Source organism: Magallana gigas, chromosome 1 (assembly GCF_963853765.1).
Source record: "Magallana gigas chromosome 1, xbMagGiga1.1, whole genome shotgun sequence".
In the NCBI taxonomy this organism is placed as follows: Eukaryota; Metazoa; Mollusca; class Bivalvia; order Ostreida; family Ostreidae; genus Magallana; species Magallana gigas.
The window spans coordinates 61,433,503-61,452,372 of NC_088853.1; the positions used below are offsets into that span (position 1 = coordinate 61,433,503).

Genomic DNA, 18,870 nt, shown 5'->3' on the forward strand with positions numbered 1-18,870 from the left:
CCGTTCAATGAATAGTGCTAAATCAGAACAGCAGAGAAAAGTAGATCTGGCTAAAATTGTATTCACCTTTTCACAGTAACTGCGGTACTGCTGTTTTGCAGGGCAAATTGATGTAGTTTGGTGAAATATGACATAATGGCAATTGTTTTATCTACGTCATTTAATTGTCTATCTACCAAATCTTCGGCAAAGTCAGGGGTCGACACTAACTTTTTTATGCATTAGTCCTGCCGGACTAGTGTCTGTTAACTTTAACTAGTCCGCAGGCAATTTTATTAGTCCGTCAAAAATAAATGAAATGCATTACCGTATTTTGTCTAATAAAAAACACTGTTTTTATTAGAATATGTAAGAAGGGGTGGGTATCATACATCACAAGGAATTTTTTGATGTTTTTTTTCTTACAGGTTAATCACTGGCTTAGTTGTATTGTACTATTTAGTACATAGCAAGAAGCTGCGTATTCACTATCTCCGTGTACATGGTAGAAGCCGCCATTACAGATGTTAAAAATAGATCTGTGCAATAGATCAGGGCGTTGAGCTACCATGTTCTTTTTGTTATTTAAGTTCTTTAAAAATCAGGTATAAATAATAAGCAATTTAAGACAAATGATTTAAACACAATTCATTTAAATTAAACAACAAGAAATTTCCTTTCACCTTTCAGTTTATTTTTTTAAAACACCTAAGCGTCTCTATCGAAGCCAGGGTTGTTGTGAACATGTGTGCTCGTTACCTACCCTTAGGGCAAAAAAATTATCAAATCACCCATAACATCCTACATACCTCTGTTGTTTTCACTCGGTAACTCTATAATCACCAAAATGTATCATATATCAATTTACTGTAAAAATAAACTCAGCGTTTTCCAGGAAGTTGTCGACAATATTGCCGTGGCTTTGCAACATCGATAATTTACACATTTTTTTAAGCAGATTTTTTAATTAGTCCAACCGGACTGATTAGACAGAAATTTTGTTAGTCCGACTCAAAATCAATTAGTCTGTGACTAACGGACTAAGGTTAATGTCGAACCCTGAAAGTATATCATTTTGCCCTGCAAGAAAGCAGTACCACAGTTATTGTGAAGACATCTATTGCTGCAGGTACCAAAGAAATTTTTCAACAAATCAAAAGAGTCAATATCTCGACAGACTTTCAGAATACAATGTTTAAACGCAATTGTAGAAAAATCCCAAGATATGATTTTAAATTTTGGTCTGGCAATGCTGAACTGAAGTGAAATCAGATTTCATGTCGTATATGATAAAAAATTTGACTTATTGATTTATATGCAGACTTTCTGTATTGCAACAGACGTTGAAATATTGTACGAGGTACTCCGAGTGACTTTCGAATGAAGAAAATATGTCGATGTTTTCCAGTCTGTTCCATTATAAATCTCCGTAGGAAATCTGTTCTCGTTCCTGTGATTTTTTACGAGTGAAATATGGTAATGTTTGAATAATGGTATCTTGGATATTTCCCCAGCTATCTATTTCAATTGATGTTCATTCACAGGTAATTGTATTTTTATTAAAAATTGTCCAAATGTGCGGCATGAATATCGGGACAGACCATCAAGGTTATCATAGTGATATTTATCAATAACCTGTGGGTGAATTTAATCATATATCAACGTCCGCAGCGTAAACATTTTATCTCTTTGTTTTTGTTTGAAAGATTATGAAATAATTTGAAATATCTTACCAGGATCCGTTGAAAGTTCCCAAAACTAAAAGGCTCATGGTGGTCTACCATTTCTTTAACGGTATTTCAATAACTCGTACATCAATGAATTCGAATTCTGTTTTAAAACCCAAACACAAGCATGCAAGCAATATAAACTGTGCGAGTACGAGACCTTAATCGATCGACAATAATTATTTGAATCAGTAATTTGATTTAATTCATTAATAATAAATCTATCGACGACACATTGAGCCCAGCAGCCCTTGGTAAACTTGTGAACTCCGGACCCCCCCCCCCCCCCGCCCCCCCCCCCCCCAACACACACACGCACACACACACCGCGAGTCATACAACGTTAGATATTCTATATTGCAAATTAAATTTTATAAAAAAAAAACACTCATCGGAAAGTTGAAATAATTATAATACAGACAGAACCACCGTATGAAATTTGTAAGAAGGTTGTGTGCCACGGTATTCAAATTGTACATTAGCGGCGTTGGATGCGATGTGCATTGTACATTAAAATATCGTCGGCTATTAACTTTATTGTTGTTTGAGGTAGTTTTCCCTACGAATAGACAAATTTAAAGAATAAAGCAACATTTACTCACCTTGTGACCGGTGACATTGAAAATGCAAGATGCCATTTTTCTTTGGAAATCCCCGGATTATGTTCGAAGTACCCGGATGATAAATGCGCGTAGACAAAATTGAATTCTTCACGGTGAGGTAAAAATTCGAATTTTTATGTGTTTCCATATTACGAAATAAACCATCCAAAAACCTTCCAAAATGACCATTGTGACTTATGATTTAAAAATTTTAACTACATACATGGCAAAATTGGGAGAAATCGTCGAATTTCCGCGGTACCCTTGTTGCGTATTTTTATGTATTTTGACATATATGTGGTCAATGATTGTGGCACCTTTTGAATCTTTAAAATGCAACAGAACAAAAATTGTTAACAGGATACAGTAAGGATATGTCTTTAATTATTAGGCAATTAACAATTTACTATTAATCAAGGTTGCTTTGGCATACAAATTAAGCATGAATATTAGGGAACCCGGTTTGGTGTCCCCTTATTCTACAGGTCCCCTTAACATGTATATAAATTCACAGCCGGTGCCCCTAATGTTGAAACTCTGTATATATATATATATATATATATACATATATATATATATATATATATATATATATATATATATATATATATATATATATATATATACCCACACACACACATTTCATGTTTTTGGGCTTAAAATACAAAACAATACTAAAAATCACATAAGCGTTACTTATATGTTTGTTGTATAGCTGAAATCTGGGACCAATATGAAAATTTTTTATTATCTTTTTTGAAATATGCAGTGTTCAGGTCTTTATATATATATATATATATATATATATATATATATATATATATATATATATATATATATATATATATATATATATATAAATTGCTAAAAATTGAAGCTAAAACATGCCATGTTACTCAATAAAAATGCCATTTTTTTTCATTATATGTACATATATAGCATATTATATTTGCAGTTAGAAAATTCGACAAGCTCACAGGTGATGTAGCCCTTTTGCGAAGAGAAATTGCAGAGCTAAGGGGCAAGTCACCTGCGTCTGCCACCAGTAAAGCATTCAACATTAACACGGCTTCATGCAAGGTTCAAAGTTAATTTGTTGTCAATATCAAAACCATAAAATACATTTGCTGATATGCCATTATACAAGTTTTTTATATAAGTTTTATGTAATATACACATGGATGTGTGTTTACATGCAATTAATTGACTTTGTATTTTAGAGGAGGTTCAACCTATCTTTAAGAAGTAGGTTCTCATGTCGCCCATGGCTGGAAGTCAAAAGCGATGACTTCAAGGTAAAAATTCTAGAGGTTGATTGTTTTCTAGGGCTTCTCGCTTAATGTAATCTGTGATTAATTTATGAATGTATAAATGTAAATATTTCAGAATGAAGTCCACACTTGCCTGGCCATGGACGACATGAGAACCAATCCTGCAGCATTTCAGGAAATGGTATCCCATGCATTACACAAGTTCACAGAGCTCAGGAATCAATTTAGGAGAAAGGTGTGTAATCATTTGATAACAAATAGTGTTTGACTGCTATCTGTTGTCCAAATTTTTCATGTTCACTTTATGTTTATTTCACTTGAGTTGTTAACTTAAAAGTATGTATGTGTAAAAATTTGTTCAGGATTTACAGTAGGTGAATGTATGTATAATTCTCTAGCATTAAAATTTAAAAAAAACAAAAAACAACTCTCCATTATACTTGTATGTGACACATAGTTATACCGCCTACCAAGTTCTTTTTTTATGGGAAGGGGGAGGGAGTGTCTATATAGGAACTACCTTGTCCGTCTGTTTGTCTATGGGTCACTCTGTCAGTGCAATTGTGTCCCATCCATAGACCTTTCTTATGATGGAATATAAAAATCAGTCACTTTACACAAAACAAAAATGTGTATGCAGCTTACCTTAGAGTAAAATGTAAGTCTAAACCAAGTTCATTTGGGCAAGTTCAAGGTCACTAGAAGGGAAAGTGCATAAATTCCCTGTGTATTTGTTTAAAGAGGGGGGTAGATACAAACATATCAGATATGCTCTATTCCTGATTCCTTCTTTTTATGATCAACAGGTTAAATTACAACAAAAAGGTTAATATTAATTGGTTAACTCTTGATATATGAAAAGAAGTGCTAAAATATGTGACACCACAAAAAATGGACCGAACTGACAACATTTGTTTCTGCAAATACTTACTATAAATTACGAAAACATTGAATTGAATACTATAGAAGGATTAAAAATTAATTTCTTTACAACTTTGCTTCAATAATGCATTAGAATTTTTTATTCCTTTTTAAGTTATTGACAAGAAACTTTGGACGCCTCTAACTCCCTAATTATAAGGGCCAGCCCCTTTTTCGGTATACCGAATGAAAGGTCTGGGTAAGACCAAGAACTTTTAAAATACATGTTATAACAAATTTTTATCAGGTAGAAAACTAACACGGAAAATACGCGAATTTTTTTTTGATTTTTTTTTCTTACCTTTGTTTCAACATCTATACCACCCCTTTTATTTGCATTTAAATAATAAATAAAATATATCTCGCACAAATTCAATGTATTAGCTTCCAAACCAGCCCATCTTTGAGACTCTGCTAGTCATCGTTAAAGCTAAACCCCCCTGGACAAAAGAAGTCGTTAAATTTTACTAAAAGGGGAATAACTCAAAACCGGATAGGGATTTTCCTCAACTAAAATATGCAACGACAACATCGCGCGGCATGTAATCAGACCTGAAAATTTCAAAACAATCGGTGAACAATCGAGCAAGATATTAAGGATCAAAGTTGGCGTCTAGAAGAAAAAAAAAATAATAAGAAATTTGAAAATTTTTCAGAATAATAGTAAGGTCTTCCGGTCACGGCGGAAAACCTTAATAATAACTCAAAACAGCGATGATGTGCAAAACAACACGTGTGTAGGTACGTACACTGCATGGACTGAAAAGAGCAAATGATTTGAAAAGAAAAGGTCAACACGACATATCCTGTATTAAAACATACCTTTATTATCTCTCAAACGATGGTTGAGCTGCATTTTCCACTCTCGGCGTCTTGCAGGCCATGCATCTTATGAAAATGTTGACACACCGCTGTCAGCTGTTCGCAACCAAAACAAGGCGAGTGAAAGCGCTGTGTTGACGCGGGTGGTAAGCAAACGACAATGTAATTTTAAGAAATAAACATCTTTAGTCACATATTGTCGATACAATATTCTTTAAAATAAAATTCAAAATGATTATTTTAAGCAGTCAATCGATAAATTTTAACAGCGATCGCTTTACTATATCGAAAGTAGGAAAAAGATGAAAACATGAATAATGGGCGGAGCCAACGTCATGAAATGTCACGTGATATTCCTGAGGTGAAATGTATGGGTGGCCTTAACCTAGCTGCGGTAATTTTGAATTTCATTTAAATTAATGCCCAATAGGATTACTCCATCAATTTTCTTGACTAATACATTTAAGCGTTACGTTTACTCAGGGGCAAAAGAAAATCCACTAATAGGAACGAAAAACTACTTATTCTACATTGTAGCCCCACTATTGTGCTGCTGTTTTTCACTTTCAAATAACTAGGTCAATGACCTACTTTTTTTGCTAGTGACCTCTGAATGTTTTTTGAAAAAATTGTCAAATTTGTCCACCATTTTTAAGGTTTTCTTTATTTTGTAATTATCAGAAATAATAAAACAATTTGTAGGTTGGGAAATGATAAAATACGAATAGCTTTACTAATTTTATATTTGACTAAATCGTTTAAAGCTCATATTTTAAGTTTAATTTAGTCCGAATTTCCTCTATTAATTTCCAAAATTGTACCCATTTTTGATCGAGTTTTACAAAAAACTGACTAATAAGACCTCCAAACCATTGATTGTCTAAAACTGTTTTTGGTGTCTGTATTCTGTTGACATTAACATTATATAAGTTCTATTTCGAGATATTTTATCTTGAATCGATTTTATGTATTTTAAAGATGTTTCCAATCGCGTGCCACCCAGTGATATAAATTTATAGACGAGTAAATTTTACCATGAAATATGTAAAATGATATGAAAAATTATATACAAACTTAACTTTTGCAATTACATTGCAACAGAAAGTTTTTAAGAGAAAAAAAGAAAATGAAAAAATTAGTCCGAATTTCCTCTGTTTCAATCTTAATCTACCTTTGTCGGAGCATATCTTTCTAAAATAAACAAATCATGGATATCAATATCGATATTTGTTAATAACGTTGTTATTTTGTTTTTTAAATATAACTTTGGACTTCAGATATTGAACTTTGTAAAAATATTTTTTGAAATCTCAAACCCTGAGTAAACGTAATCCTTGAACAAGTAATAGCTTTCCGAAAAGCTTGTCTGACTAAACAAAATAATTCAATGGAAGCATGCATGTATCAATTAGGCTATCTTATCAGAAATGAATTTTAATATTCGCTGCTGATCATAACTTTATAAACGGAATATGCAAATGTAAGACGAAATGTCAAAACTTTCTTCGATTTAGAACATGTACATATATATCACTTGAAATTCATTTATTCTATTATTTTTTTTTAGAAATGTACACATATCATATAACCGTGCATGTAAGCTTGAAAGCTGAAAGTAAATAGTAGTTTTTAAAAAAATTGTATTTGTTATATTAAGATGCAAAATCAACTGAAAGGCATTTTTAAAAACTTCCAACCACATGAAATATGAAAGGGTATACAAACACGTATAGTTTTTTAATGTGTGGTCAGCTTCATCAAAATCATCTTGACAAGCATTTAAAAAAGGGTGAATTCTCAAATTCATGAAAAACCCCTAATTGTAACTTCAATTCGCATGATCCCAACGGACTCGTCACCTAATCGGTGCGCAAAAACTATGAATGAGACATTATGGCGCGAAAAACTATGAATGAGACATTATGGCGCGAAAAACTATGAATGAGACATTATGGCGCGAAATCCTGCTATGGCTGTTCACGCAACGAATGAATTCATCCATTGGCAGAGATCCATGAGGAAGGGGTCAGATGAATTTTTTGACATTTGTTTTGTAACAGCTACATACATGTACTTTGGATCGGATGTTTTGGAAGAATTCTATCGAATTAAGAAACACACTTGATTAGTAATTGTTAAATGTAGTAATGAACATTTAGTAAGACACGCGAGTTATGACCCCTTTTCAAGATTAATGAAATCGCCCAACTGAACGAAAATCGGGTCACACCCCGCTTTGGCGATTAAGTTCCTCCAGTAAACATTCCAGCGGTATAAACATATATTTGTTTTAATCCAAACTGATTACTTTCTTGTAATAATGATAATCCAACACCAATTATTACTTACACTGAACCGTATTAGACTGTTACAACTTGTTGTGATGACCCCCTCCCCCTTTTTCACCGTTCAAATATGGTGGAATGCTTATCTATTTTTAAATTAGGATTACACACATACACTGCATGGTGAACTTGAAAACTCTTGCTCGCTGTTGTTATTACATGCCATATAACGTTTTCATCAATTATGTATGTAAATGCTGACATCTTATACTTGCATCGGTTAATCTTTTTTGTGAAATATCATGATATTGCTTGTCCCATTGTCTGCACTGTTTCGGAGATTGCAACTTTTAAACCTTAGATATGCCTGACGTCATGACGTCAGACAACCACTTCTAAAAATAGTTTAACTTCTTTATTCATAATGATATTATTTATTCCCTTATAATGATAGAAACTTTGGTTTACACGAAACAGTTTTAAAGTATCCCCAAAACCATCAGCCATTTCACAGATTATCAATTTTCCCTAAACACACGCTCCATCTGAACCATGGCTCAGATAATGGCTCCCTTGGGACAAATGAATTAGGCCACACCTGTCTTTGATGTTCTTATTAGCTCCTAAGAATGTATCACTGAGAAACAAAACTGTGCATTGTCAGTTGATGAATACTCACAAAAAAATTTTTTTTATTAATTAAGACATTAATTCAAAAAACCTCCGTCTGGATGCATTTATATAAATACATTTTTTAGTGTTTTAATACTATTAATTAATTAATGAAATCTGTAAGGATTACCTTCCTTCCTTTTCAACATCACTGTACAATATATAGAATAAGGAAAATGAAAACTGTCAAAAAATCATTAAATCTTACCTGATCTTTAAAAAAATTGCAGGTGCACATCTTCAGATAATGTTCAACATATGTACAAATTTTCAAACTGTTCCATGCAGTAATAAAAAAATTCTATTGGGGGGAACAAAGTTGCATCTATAGACAGACGGACAGACAGACAGACGGACAAGGTGAAACCAATATACCCCCTAAACTTCGTTTGCGGGGGTATAAAAAAAGGCGCACTGTTTGAAAATGGCTGACAATTTTTATCCATCCCAGGAAAAATACCGACATTTCCGGGTTTGGACCTGTTTTGGGTTCAGTCAATACGTTTTAAAATGTAATTTTGTTGTGCACGCGTTTTGGAACTTATATGATAAGACCTGTTAAGTTGTTAAATGACTTAGTATATCAAATATAATAAATTTTAAGTATATTATTTTAAACAAACAACGACCGCTAGGTCAAAAATATCAACAGTTGCTTTTTTACAGAAACTACTGGAAAAATCATTACTTCTACTTACTCTTCAAAAGTAGGAAGTAGTAGGTGGGCAATGCTTCGTATTTTTTACAGAAGTTAAAGACGCTTGCAAGTGAATAAAGTTATTACCTATAAATTTAACATCGCATTGCTACACAATCTCTTAACCTCTTGCCAAAACCATTTTGATGATTACGTTTACCTAGCACACCCCTGCAAATGTGTTCAGAATGTTTTCTTTATCGTTGCTAAGTATGTAATAAATCCAGAGGTGCTCGAATGAAATTTTACGAGACTTCACCGAGATTTCTTAAGTTCCTTTGAAATTTACAGCGGAACTATAAGTGTTCGGATGATATTCTCAAAATACGTAAGTGCTGGTCGTTTTTCATATCATATTCTACTTTAATTTATTTTAAAACATGAACTTATTTTAAGATGTATGTCTTATTTCACCATCTAGCGGTTATTTATATTAAACGATAATATTTAGAACAAAGTTGTCGTTCGTGTTTAACCACGTGTAGAGTAGTTGAACAAATAAACATTGGGTTGCTTAATAAAATCTTAGCCATGTTTAATGCATGTAGTGTGCAATACCACGTTTTAAGAAAAATAATGGGTGTCTGTTTTGCACAAAAACCTAGTATATCGAGCCATTTTCAAGGAACACTCTGCATAAAATAGTATAGCCTGTTTCACTTTTGATATTCCTAGGTCAGGCGCGGACCGACAATTAATCCTATGGGGGGATCCCTACTAAAGCATGTTAATTGTTGCAACAGCAAACAAGAACTATTTTTTGGATTGTCACATTTATTTCTAGAACAAATTTGTTCCATTAATTAACGAAGATAAAGTTTAAAATCAAAACATAAACACGAGGCATGAGTTTTACTGCAAAACTGAAAAGGTCAAATAAAACCACGTGGCCTAAAATTTAAATGACAACAACATTCGCAGGGGTGTAGCAGCTAAGAGAAAGAGAAATAGCGAGAGCTGATTCGTTCGATGTACTTCTGTTTTTTTCTAACTTGAAATTCAGAAATTTAAAAAAAACTTAAAAAGTAATAAAATAAACAGTATATTTATTGTAAGATATTACATTAATTTATAAAATTATGCACATGTTGGTCCAAATTCTACATATTATTTTTCATGCACACACACACACACACACACTCTCTGACTTGGTAGATGTTTTTAATTTTATATATATAGTCAAAGCATAAACTTCTCTAGTATGATGAAATGCAAGGCTTTCATTTTCAAATCTATCATATTAAAGAAAAGCTGGAAAAAGAGAATGCGACTATTGCACATTCGATAGCCTAACAGAATCAGTGATGTTGAAAGAAAGTTAACGGAAAACAATGCGACGATGAGTGCGATCCCAGCGAAAGTTGAAAGGCTAGAAGACCAGGGGACGGACACCGATCACGAGAGAGACCTGCAGTTACACGACAAAGCAAAAGAATCACTATCTCCAGACGAATAACACGGAATTATAGGTCCCTCGAAGCATCGATTATCGATTTATCGTGTCGTTCAAGCTATATAAACCTTATATCATCAGAGGGGGATACAGAGGATAAGGACACGTAGTATTAGCTTCTAGCCTTTTTGTACTACGGGTCTGGAATCCACGACGTATCCGCTGCCAGGAAAAGGTCGCACAGATTGAGTAACACGTGTTACGGTGTCCGAGAGAGACACGAGAGGGTATCCTTTTCTTTTTAATCAAGAGCTAAGTTGTCCTATGATGAACGAATATATATATTAGTGAAGTGTTCAATTTTAAAACGGGTACATTTTGGAAAATACTACCAGCATACGCTACTGCTTTTTTCTTGGGGAAATTAGTGGTGTGTCCTTTTGGTGTATGAAAGCAGCCAGCAATTATATTTTCAAGAACAGTAAGATCTACAGACAAAAAAAATTCCGCAATAGATATAATAAAAGAGCGATTAATGGCGTTGAGTCGGCACAAGGAATATAATATAATAATTTAGACTAGTTAAATTATAAATTGTTCTTTTAAAAAAAATTCATGAAACAGAGAAAATGTCATCTTTTATGTCTACCCTAAGACGCTCTATCACCTATTTTTGAAGTTCAAACAAATTATTGCAAAGGACAACCAATCCATATAATTGAGTTTTGCAAAATTATTAATGGTCTGAAAATTTCTCTGCGTTATCTCACAAGTGATGTTTGCAAGGTTATGGGGGCAAATTACTTATTGATGAAAGAGGGCAAAAAAGCAGAGGAAATGGCAAAATTCATCGCTGTTTTACAGCTGATTTAGCCTTCATTTTTTTTTGCTAGTGCTTATGAATCAGTAGTAAAAAGAGACCGTCTGATTTAAGAAGACCTGTTAGACTGCCAAGTGAAAAAGAAACAGAGAAATTAAGAGATTGAATATATATTTCTTAAATACTAAATGCATGATTATGATGTCCATGAAGCCCTCTACTTAAATTGTGAAATTCATGACCCCTGGGTCAGGGGTTCAGGCTCTAGGGTGGGGCCAATATGGCCAAATAGTAAACATATATTAAATCTTAGAAAATCTTCCTCTCTACTCCCATATATATTTGTTAAAAACTAAATGCATGTTTATGATGTCCATGAAGCCCTCTAGTAAAATTGTGAAATTCACGACCCCTCGGTCAGGGGTTCAGGCTCTAGGGTGGGGCCTATATGGCCAAATAGTAAAAATGTATTAAATCTTAGAAAATCTTCTTCTCGACTCCTATATATATATTTGTTAAAAACTAAATGCATGATTATGATGTCCATGAGGCTCTCTACTAAAATTGTGAAATTCATGACCCCTTTGTTAGGTGTTCATGCTCTAGGGTGGGGCAAATATGGCCATATAGTAAAAATGATTTAAATCTTAAAAAATCTTCTTCTCTACTCCCACACATGTGGGCAAAAAACTGAATACATGGTTATGATATCCACAATCTCCTTTATCTAAATTGTGAAATTCATGGCCCCTGGGTCAGGGGTTCAGGACATGAGGGGGGAGGGGGGGGGGGCAATATGGCAATAAAGTGTTAATGCATATACTGTTCAAAAATCTTCTTCTCTATTCTCACACATCTGTATAAAAAAAACCGACTAATAATTATGTTTACCAGGAAGTCCTCTTCTGAAATTTTAATTTTCATGTCCCCTGGGGTATGGGTTTTGACTCTAGGGCAGGGCCAAAATGGATGTATAGATGTTAATGCATATAACGTTAAAAATTATCTTCTTTACTCCCACACACCTGAAAGGAAAACTAAATTCATTATTTTGTAGACCAGATCTTTTAGTTTTTCACCAAAATTACAGGTTTCATAGTTCTTTTTGAATTAAATGTGGTTGTCATTACAAATTTATAATTTTTCTACTCCAGTATGAAACCTAATTAATTAGATGCATATATGAGACTCCATGACAAGTTTGTGTATTGGATATATGCTACTCAGGTGACCGTTAAGGCCAATTGGCCTCTTGTCTTGTTATATAATCATGAAATATTTAGAAAAATTTGTATACTACGCACAATTTTAGTTTACAAAAAAATGATATCCCAATTTGTCGTCACGTTTAAACACATGCATTTATCAGTGCTTTACTGATTAATGTACCTTTAAATCAATAGCAGCTGAGGTTGTTGTTGAAGCTGGTGGTTTAGTCAACACCGGGGATGCACTTGAAGTAGGATTTGATCTGGCAAAAAAAGGTGAAATATAATGATAATAAAGAACAGTAAGAAAACAGTAAGATCTTCCACTGGAAACAGAAGACCTTAATAAAATTGAAATATAATACGACGAATAACTAGATTTATTAAATATGAAAAGAATCAGGACGTCAAACTGTTCTATCCCAATTTGAATGTAAATATTCCTGTTCTTTTTTTTCCAGAAATTCGTAATTCACATATATACAAAAAAAATTTTTTTTTATTGGATAAATGTTTTTTTTATTGGATAAATGTAGAAATTTGTATCCATTTAACCATTTAAATAGATGATATAAACACTAAATATCAATTAATACCAAAAGTAGTAAGATACTTACTTTCCATATGTATGAAGAGGTTTCTTCAAAATCATCTCTTCATTTGACTCTTCCAGCCTTAAATTAAGCTCATCATCTGACTCGGAGTCTGAGATATCGTCATGTGCCTAAAATGAAGAAAGAAAACAATGCAGTTACACAATAATATTATTTCAATAGAATATATCATCAACACCATATTGGCAGTCTCTGTCATGGCTTTATTAATGTTAATTATCTATCAGTACATCATAAACTATTAAGTTGTATGCAATATGTCAATAAAGTAAATTAAATGATCAACATCGACTTTCAGGTAGTTATGGTGTAAGATCACCAATAAACCAAACAATCAATCAATCAAGATGAATCAATCAATCAAACCAACCAATCAGTCAATTATACCGATCAACCAACTAATGTACCTATAGAATTATTCAATGTATTCAATGGCCCACTATCAAACAAATTGAATGTGTCAATAAAGTAAGCCCGATTATCGGCCACGGTCCTAGAAGTTAACAGAATCTACACGTCTGTAATAAAAACCATACCTGTTCTCTTTTACCACTCTGGTCTTCTCTTGAGACTTTTGAACCAATGGATTATAAAATTTAAGATATTTATGCATTTTTTGAATAATTTTATATTTTTTTTTAATTTTTATTTTAATAATGTATGCAAACAAATTTTAATTGATATATAAATAGCTGTGGCTGCTTTATTACTTTTATTCAAGCATTAACTTGGAATATTTTAATTAATATGTAAGTTTCATAACAGCAACATTACAAAAAATGTTATTACATACTACGCTAAGTACAGTACATACCTGGAATGCTTCATTGGAGGAACTTGTAGCACAATTTCTCCTTCCTGTGACTGTTGAGTAGTCTCCTATAAGAATGCTTACATCATTAGCCATAAAACTACCGCATTTTAATTTCAGTTCTGAATAGTTAATTAACGTTTCTTATATATATCCTTTCTTTCTTTCATTAATTAAATTATTTTAATTTTCACTTTAGTTACACAGAAATGATATTTCATTTTACATTAGTTACACAGAAATAATATTTTATTTTACCTAGTTACAAAGAAACATGTGACTTACTTCCGCCTCCTGAAATAGGCTGAAATCTTCGCTGTCGCTGTGGTAATCCTGCAAATATATATTTTTTGGTTTAAAATGTCTTTAAAGCTGCTTGGGCAAATTTAGCATCAAACTTCGTGTACACTTTTAAACAATGGTTATGCTACGAATGTGAATAATAATGGGCATTGCAGTAGTTTTTCCGGCCAATTAAGTAAGCCATATTTCAATGAAAAAATGATTTACAAAATAAAAACAAACAAAAAAAGGGTATCATGTTATATTGCCTCATATTAAATTCTCCCCTGACATAGAGGTAGGAATGATTGTATCACAACTTTACGCTTTTTATAGAGTATTCAAATATAATTGAGTAATGATCTGGCAAAGAAGAGATAAACCTGTGGGCTTTTTTTCTGAATGCCCATTTAGAATTGAATATTTCTAAAAACTATGAAAGAAGACCAATTCTGCTGGTGTAAATAGGGTAATTAGTTTTTAACTTTTCGACTAATTGGTTTGTATGAAAAATTATTTGATACTGTAAATGTCTTACTTACATATATATCATTCACAGCACTTTCCCCAACGGCACCCTGGACCTATAATATTAAAGCAAACATAAATTATCAGTTATTATGACATGTATGTATAACGGTAATAGCTAGTGCATGATGAAAACTTCTGAAAAAAGGTCGTAAATAAGATATTATTTTTTTTTTTCATTTGCCACATTCTGCAGACATACAAGGCATGTTTATGATGCTTTAAATATAATAATTCAGAAGAGAGAGAGAGAGAGAGAGAGAGAGAGAGAGAGAGAGAGAGAGAGAGAGAGAGAGAAAATTCAAGTAAAAATTGGATTCCATATGTTCCAATGAGTATCAAAAATATTACTTAACACACCTCATTGCTGCTCATCTTTGACTTCAAAGTCTTGAGTTGTCTACTCAACTCCTCTTTTTCCCTGATGAGCCTCTTGTTTTGCCTCCGTAGCTCTGTTGATGTTGTACTGATTTCCTTGATTTAAATTAAAACTTCATATAAAATTATATCAATGTATATAAATCCATGAATGTAGGGTAAAGAAATGTGTTTCATATTGCATATAGCAGGCATGAGCACGATTACTTAAAAATGTAATCGATTAATAATCCATTACACTAACTGTGTCCTAGTGTAATTGATTTCTTATGCCTTGTAATTGATTCAGTAATCTATAACTTTTTAAAAAAATCCATTAAAAGTGAATGATACATCTTTCGAACATGGTGTATAAACTCTTGAAGTTGATGTGGTTTTAAGAGTTAAAGGGGAATTTTAATTTTGAATGATATTAAGATTTGAAACATTATCTTTCAATCTTGACTAGCTAACCATTTTAAAACTTCTATTGCTTATTCAAATTTGAATTTGAATTATAAGCAATATAGAGAGTCCAGTCTTGTAAGTTTTGTAAACAGATTTTTTTCTCGAGAGTTTTATGAGTCTGGGTGAGTGTCATTCCAAAATACTTAAAAATATGAACTGATTTAAGCCTTTATTAAACCCAATAGTAAAATCAAAATTCATTGATTCAAAAGAAATCGTATGCATCACAAAGCTGTTAAAACTCAAAATCCTGTTCACTGGGGAAATTATAGATACCTAAGAAATAGAGTCATAGATGAAATTAGGCGTTCTAGAGATAATTACAATAAAAAACTTACAGCACAGATTGATAAAACAATACCCCCTGGCAAATGGTGGAGGATTATTAAATCTTTGACTAAACTAAATAATAGCCATAAACCACTACCCCCTCTTAAAGCAGCTGGTCAAACTCTGTTTCATCCAGTTGACAAAGCTGATGCATTTAACAAGTATTTTGCTGAAATCTCATCCTTGCCTGTAGAGCCTCAGCTCCCTGACCCTCCGTTACATGGACCTGGGACACCGAACCATATGAACAATCTTATAATCTCTGACCAAGAGGTATTGGATCAAATTCATATTTTAAATGTAAACAAACCCTCGGGTCCAGATGGTATATCACCCCTTATCATAAAAAATATATCTTTATCTATTGTTAAACCCCTTACAAAACTATTTAACCTTTCCCTATGCTTGGGTAAACTCCCTAGCATGTGGAAAATTTCCCATATAACACCGGTATACAAAAATAAGGGTTTTGCGCAAGAAGTTAATAATTACAGACCCATATCTATTACTTCAATACTGTGCAAGATCCTTGAAAAAATTATCTTTAAACATATTCACAACTATCTCTTTGAAAATAAAATTATTTACAAATACGAGTCTGGGTTTCAACCTGGAGATTCTACAACTTACCAATTAGTTGAAATTTATAATACTATCATATCCAGTCTTGATAAAGGTAAAGATGTGAGATTTGTTTTTTGCGATATCAGTAAAGCCTTTGACAGGGTATGGCACAAAGGTGTATTATATAAATTAAAACTATATGGCATTTGCAATCAAATTACTAACTGGGTTGAGAACTATTTAGTAGAAAGGAAGCAAAAAGTCTTTTTGGATGGTTTTTCCTCATCACTCAGACATACTACCTCAGGTGTTCCCCAAGGATCTGTTCTTGGTCCATTTTTATTTTTATTATATATTAATGACATGTCTTATGATATATCAAACAATCTTCGTCTTTTTGCTGATGACACTTCTATATATGTTATTGTTGACAATGACACACATGCTGTAACAAATTCACTTGTTTCTGATCTTGACAAAATATGTAAATGGTCTGACATATGGGCAGTTGATTTTAATCCCAGTAAAACCAAAAACCTTGATTTCAGTAGAAAAAATATATCTCATCCCCCTGTGCAGTTTGGTGTCCATGGTCCATTTATACAAAAAGTTGATAGTCACATCCATCTTGGAGTAAATCTCCAATATGATGGAGGTTGGAAACAACATATTAATTCTATTCATGAAAAAGCTTGTATAAGGTTAAACCTATTGAAACTTGTTAAATATAAGCTATGTAGATGCTCTCTAAAAAAAATATATTTTTCATTTATAAGACCAGTTTTAGAATATGCTGATATAGTCTGGGATAATTGTTATGATAGAGAAGTTAAACTTCTAGAAGATATCCAAGTATCCTGCTGCAAGGATTATATCAGGTCTTAGAAGTAACTCATCCAGGTCAGCTCTATATGATGAATTGGGTATTGATCTACTATCAGATAGAAGAAAGGTTCATAAACTCACATTATTTTATAAAATGGTCCATGGTCTTGCTCCCAAATATCTACAGGATTTACTTATGCCATGTACACCGCAAAATAATTACTCACTAAGACACCAAGATGATTTTAAATTTGTTATACCCCAGATAAAAACAACTGCCTTTATGAACAGCTTTCTACCTTCATCTATAAAATTATGGAATGAATTACCTCTTCACATTAGAATTTTACAACTGAGTCTTCATTCAAAACAGCCATAAAAAACATATTCTTTAGAAAGCCAAACAAACTTTATGACTTTGGAAACAGAAAAGCAAATATTATACATTGTCAGATAAGAAATAATGCAAGCAATTTAAATGCTGACCTATTCAATCATTTTTTGTGTGAAAATTCTATTTGTGATATGTGTGGTTATGTATCTGAAAATGCTTATCATTATTTTTTTGTCTGTCCACATTTTGATGCACAGAGGCAAGTTTTTATACAGTCAATAAGTAATTTACACTTAGATATCCCCATCTCTCTGGACTTATTATTATATGGGGACAGTAGTTTGTCTTATAACGAAAATGTTGCTATATTTAAGATTGTACATGATTATATATTAGCTACCAAAAGATTTAAGTTTTAATGCATTATTCACAGTGTCACTCAAACAGCTGAACTGCTTGCTTTCTACAACCATTTTTCATTTTGTACATAAATAATACCCGGTACCAAGCATTTTGATTCCACTTATTTTTTATTTATTTTTTTTTCCTTTATTTTTCTCTTCTATTGTTACATTGTACCATCAATGTTTGTCAAATTGACTGTTAAAGGAGAGGGCTCAAATAGGCAGATTGCCTGCTGCCCAATCCTATTATGTGATATTTTTTTACATAATAAAATATTGTTTAAATAAATAGAAAAATTCATTGATCTTGACCCACTTTTTTCGAAAACGCATACTATATTAGAAGGAAAATCACATACCCTAGCAGCTTTTCTTTCTACCCTGTGTCTCTCTGCTTCCTATTGGTAGTCCCTCTAAAAATTGTAAAGGAATGTATTGTGATGAATTTACACTTTGAAAATGTATAACAAAACTTGAATATAACGAACATGGATATAATGCATTCACAGCTATAACGAATTATCATTTATGTCCCTGCAAAGTTCTTATATAAACCTACAGAATATTCCAATATATAATTACGTTTTAACAAATTTACGGCTTTAACGAAGTGATTTACAGACCTCTGTAAGCAAAACGTTTATGTAATTTATCATTATGAAAACAAATGGTTTTTTACATCCAAAAAGGATGAATTATTTTTTTACCTTGAAAATTTTCAGCTCCTCGTTAAATTCCGCCTTTGACATCTTCTTCGTTTTTAGCTTTACCAGATGTTCAAAGATAACATCTTCACTTTTCACTCCAGGTAACTGAGCAAACAGCATCATGTTGACTTTGTTGTTCGTTTGCTGTTTCAATTCCCATCTACTGTAGGCCTCCATTATCTGCTGAGCCAACGCAAAACATCTCCTACTCAGGCATGCCACACTGATATGTTCTTTGAAAGAACCTCC

General features: G+C 32.6%; 1 protein-coding gene and 2 long non-coding RNA genes across 3 annotated transcripts in view; all 3 read right to left on the reverse strand.

The window, feature by feature from the left end:
* Positions 1 to 18,870, reverse strand: part of LOC105346730 (neurogenic locus notch homolog protein 1-like) — a 355,622-nt gene that overhangs the window by 307,812 nt on the left and 28,940 nt on the right. The gene's annotated exons all lie outside the window — the stretch shown is intronic.
* On the reverse strand, positions 12,576 to 13,601 carry LOC136274030 (uncharacterized). The gene is made up of 3 exons (XR_010712295.1): positions 13,548 to 13,601; positions 13,015 to 13,121; positions 12,576 to 12,660 (listed from the first exon to the last, which is right to left on the reverse strand). It is a non-coding gene; the product is annotated as an uncharacterized lncRNA (long non-coding RNA).
* Positions 13,821 to 18,869, reverse strand: LOC136274032 (uncharacterized). The gene is made up of 6 exons (XR_010712296.1): positions 18,622 to 18,869; positions 18,274 to 18,327; positions 14,993 to 15,106; positions 14,647 to 14,688; positions 14,108 to 14,155; positions 13,821 to 13,890 (listed from the first exon to the last, which is right to left on the reverse strand). It is a non-coding gene; the product is annotated as an uncharacterized lncRNA (long non-coding RNA).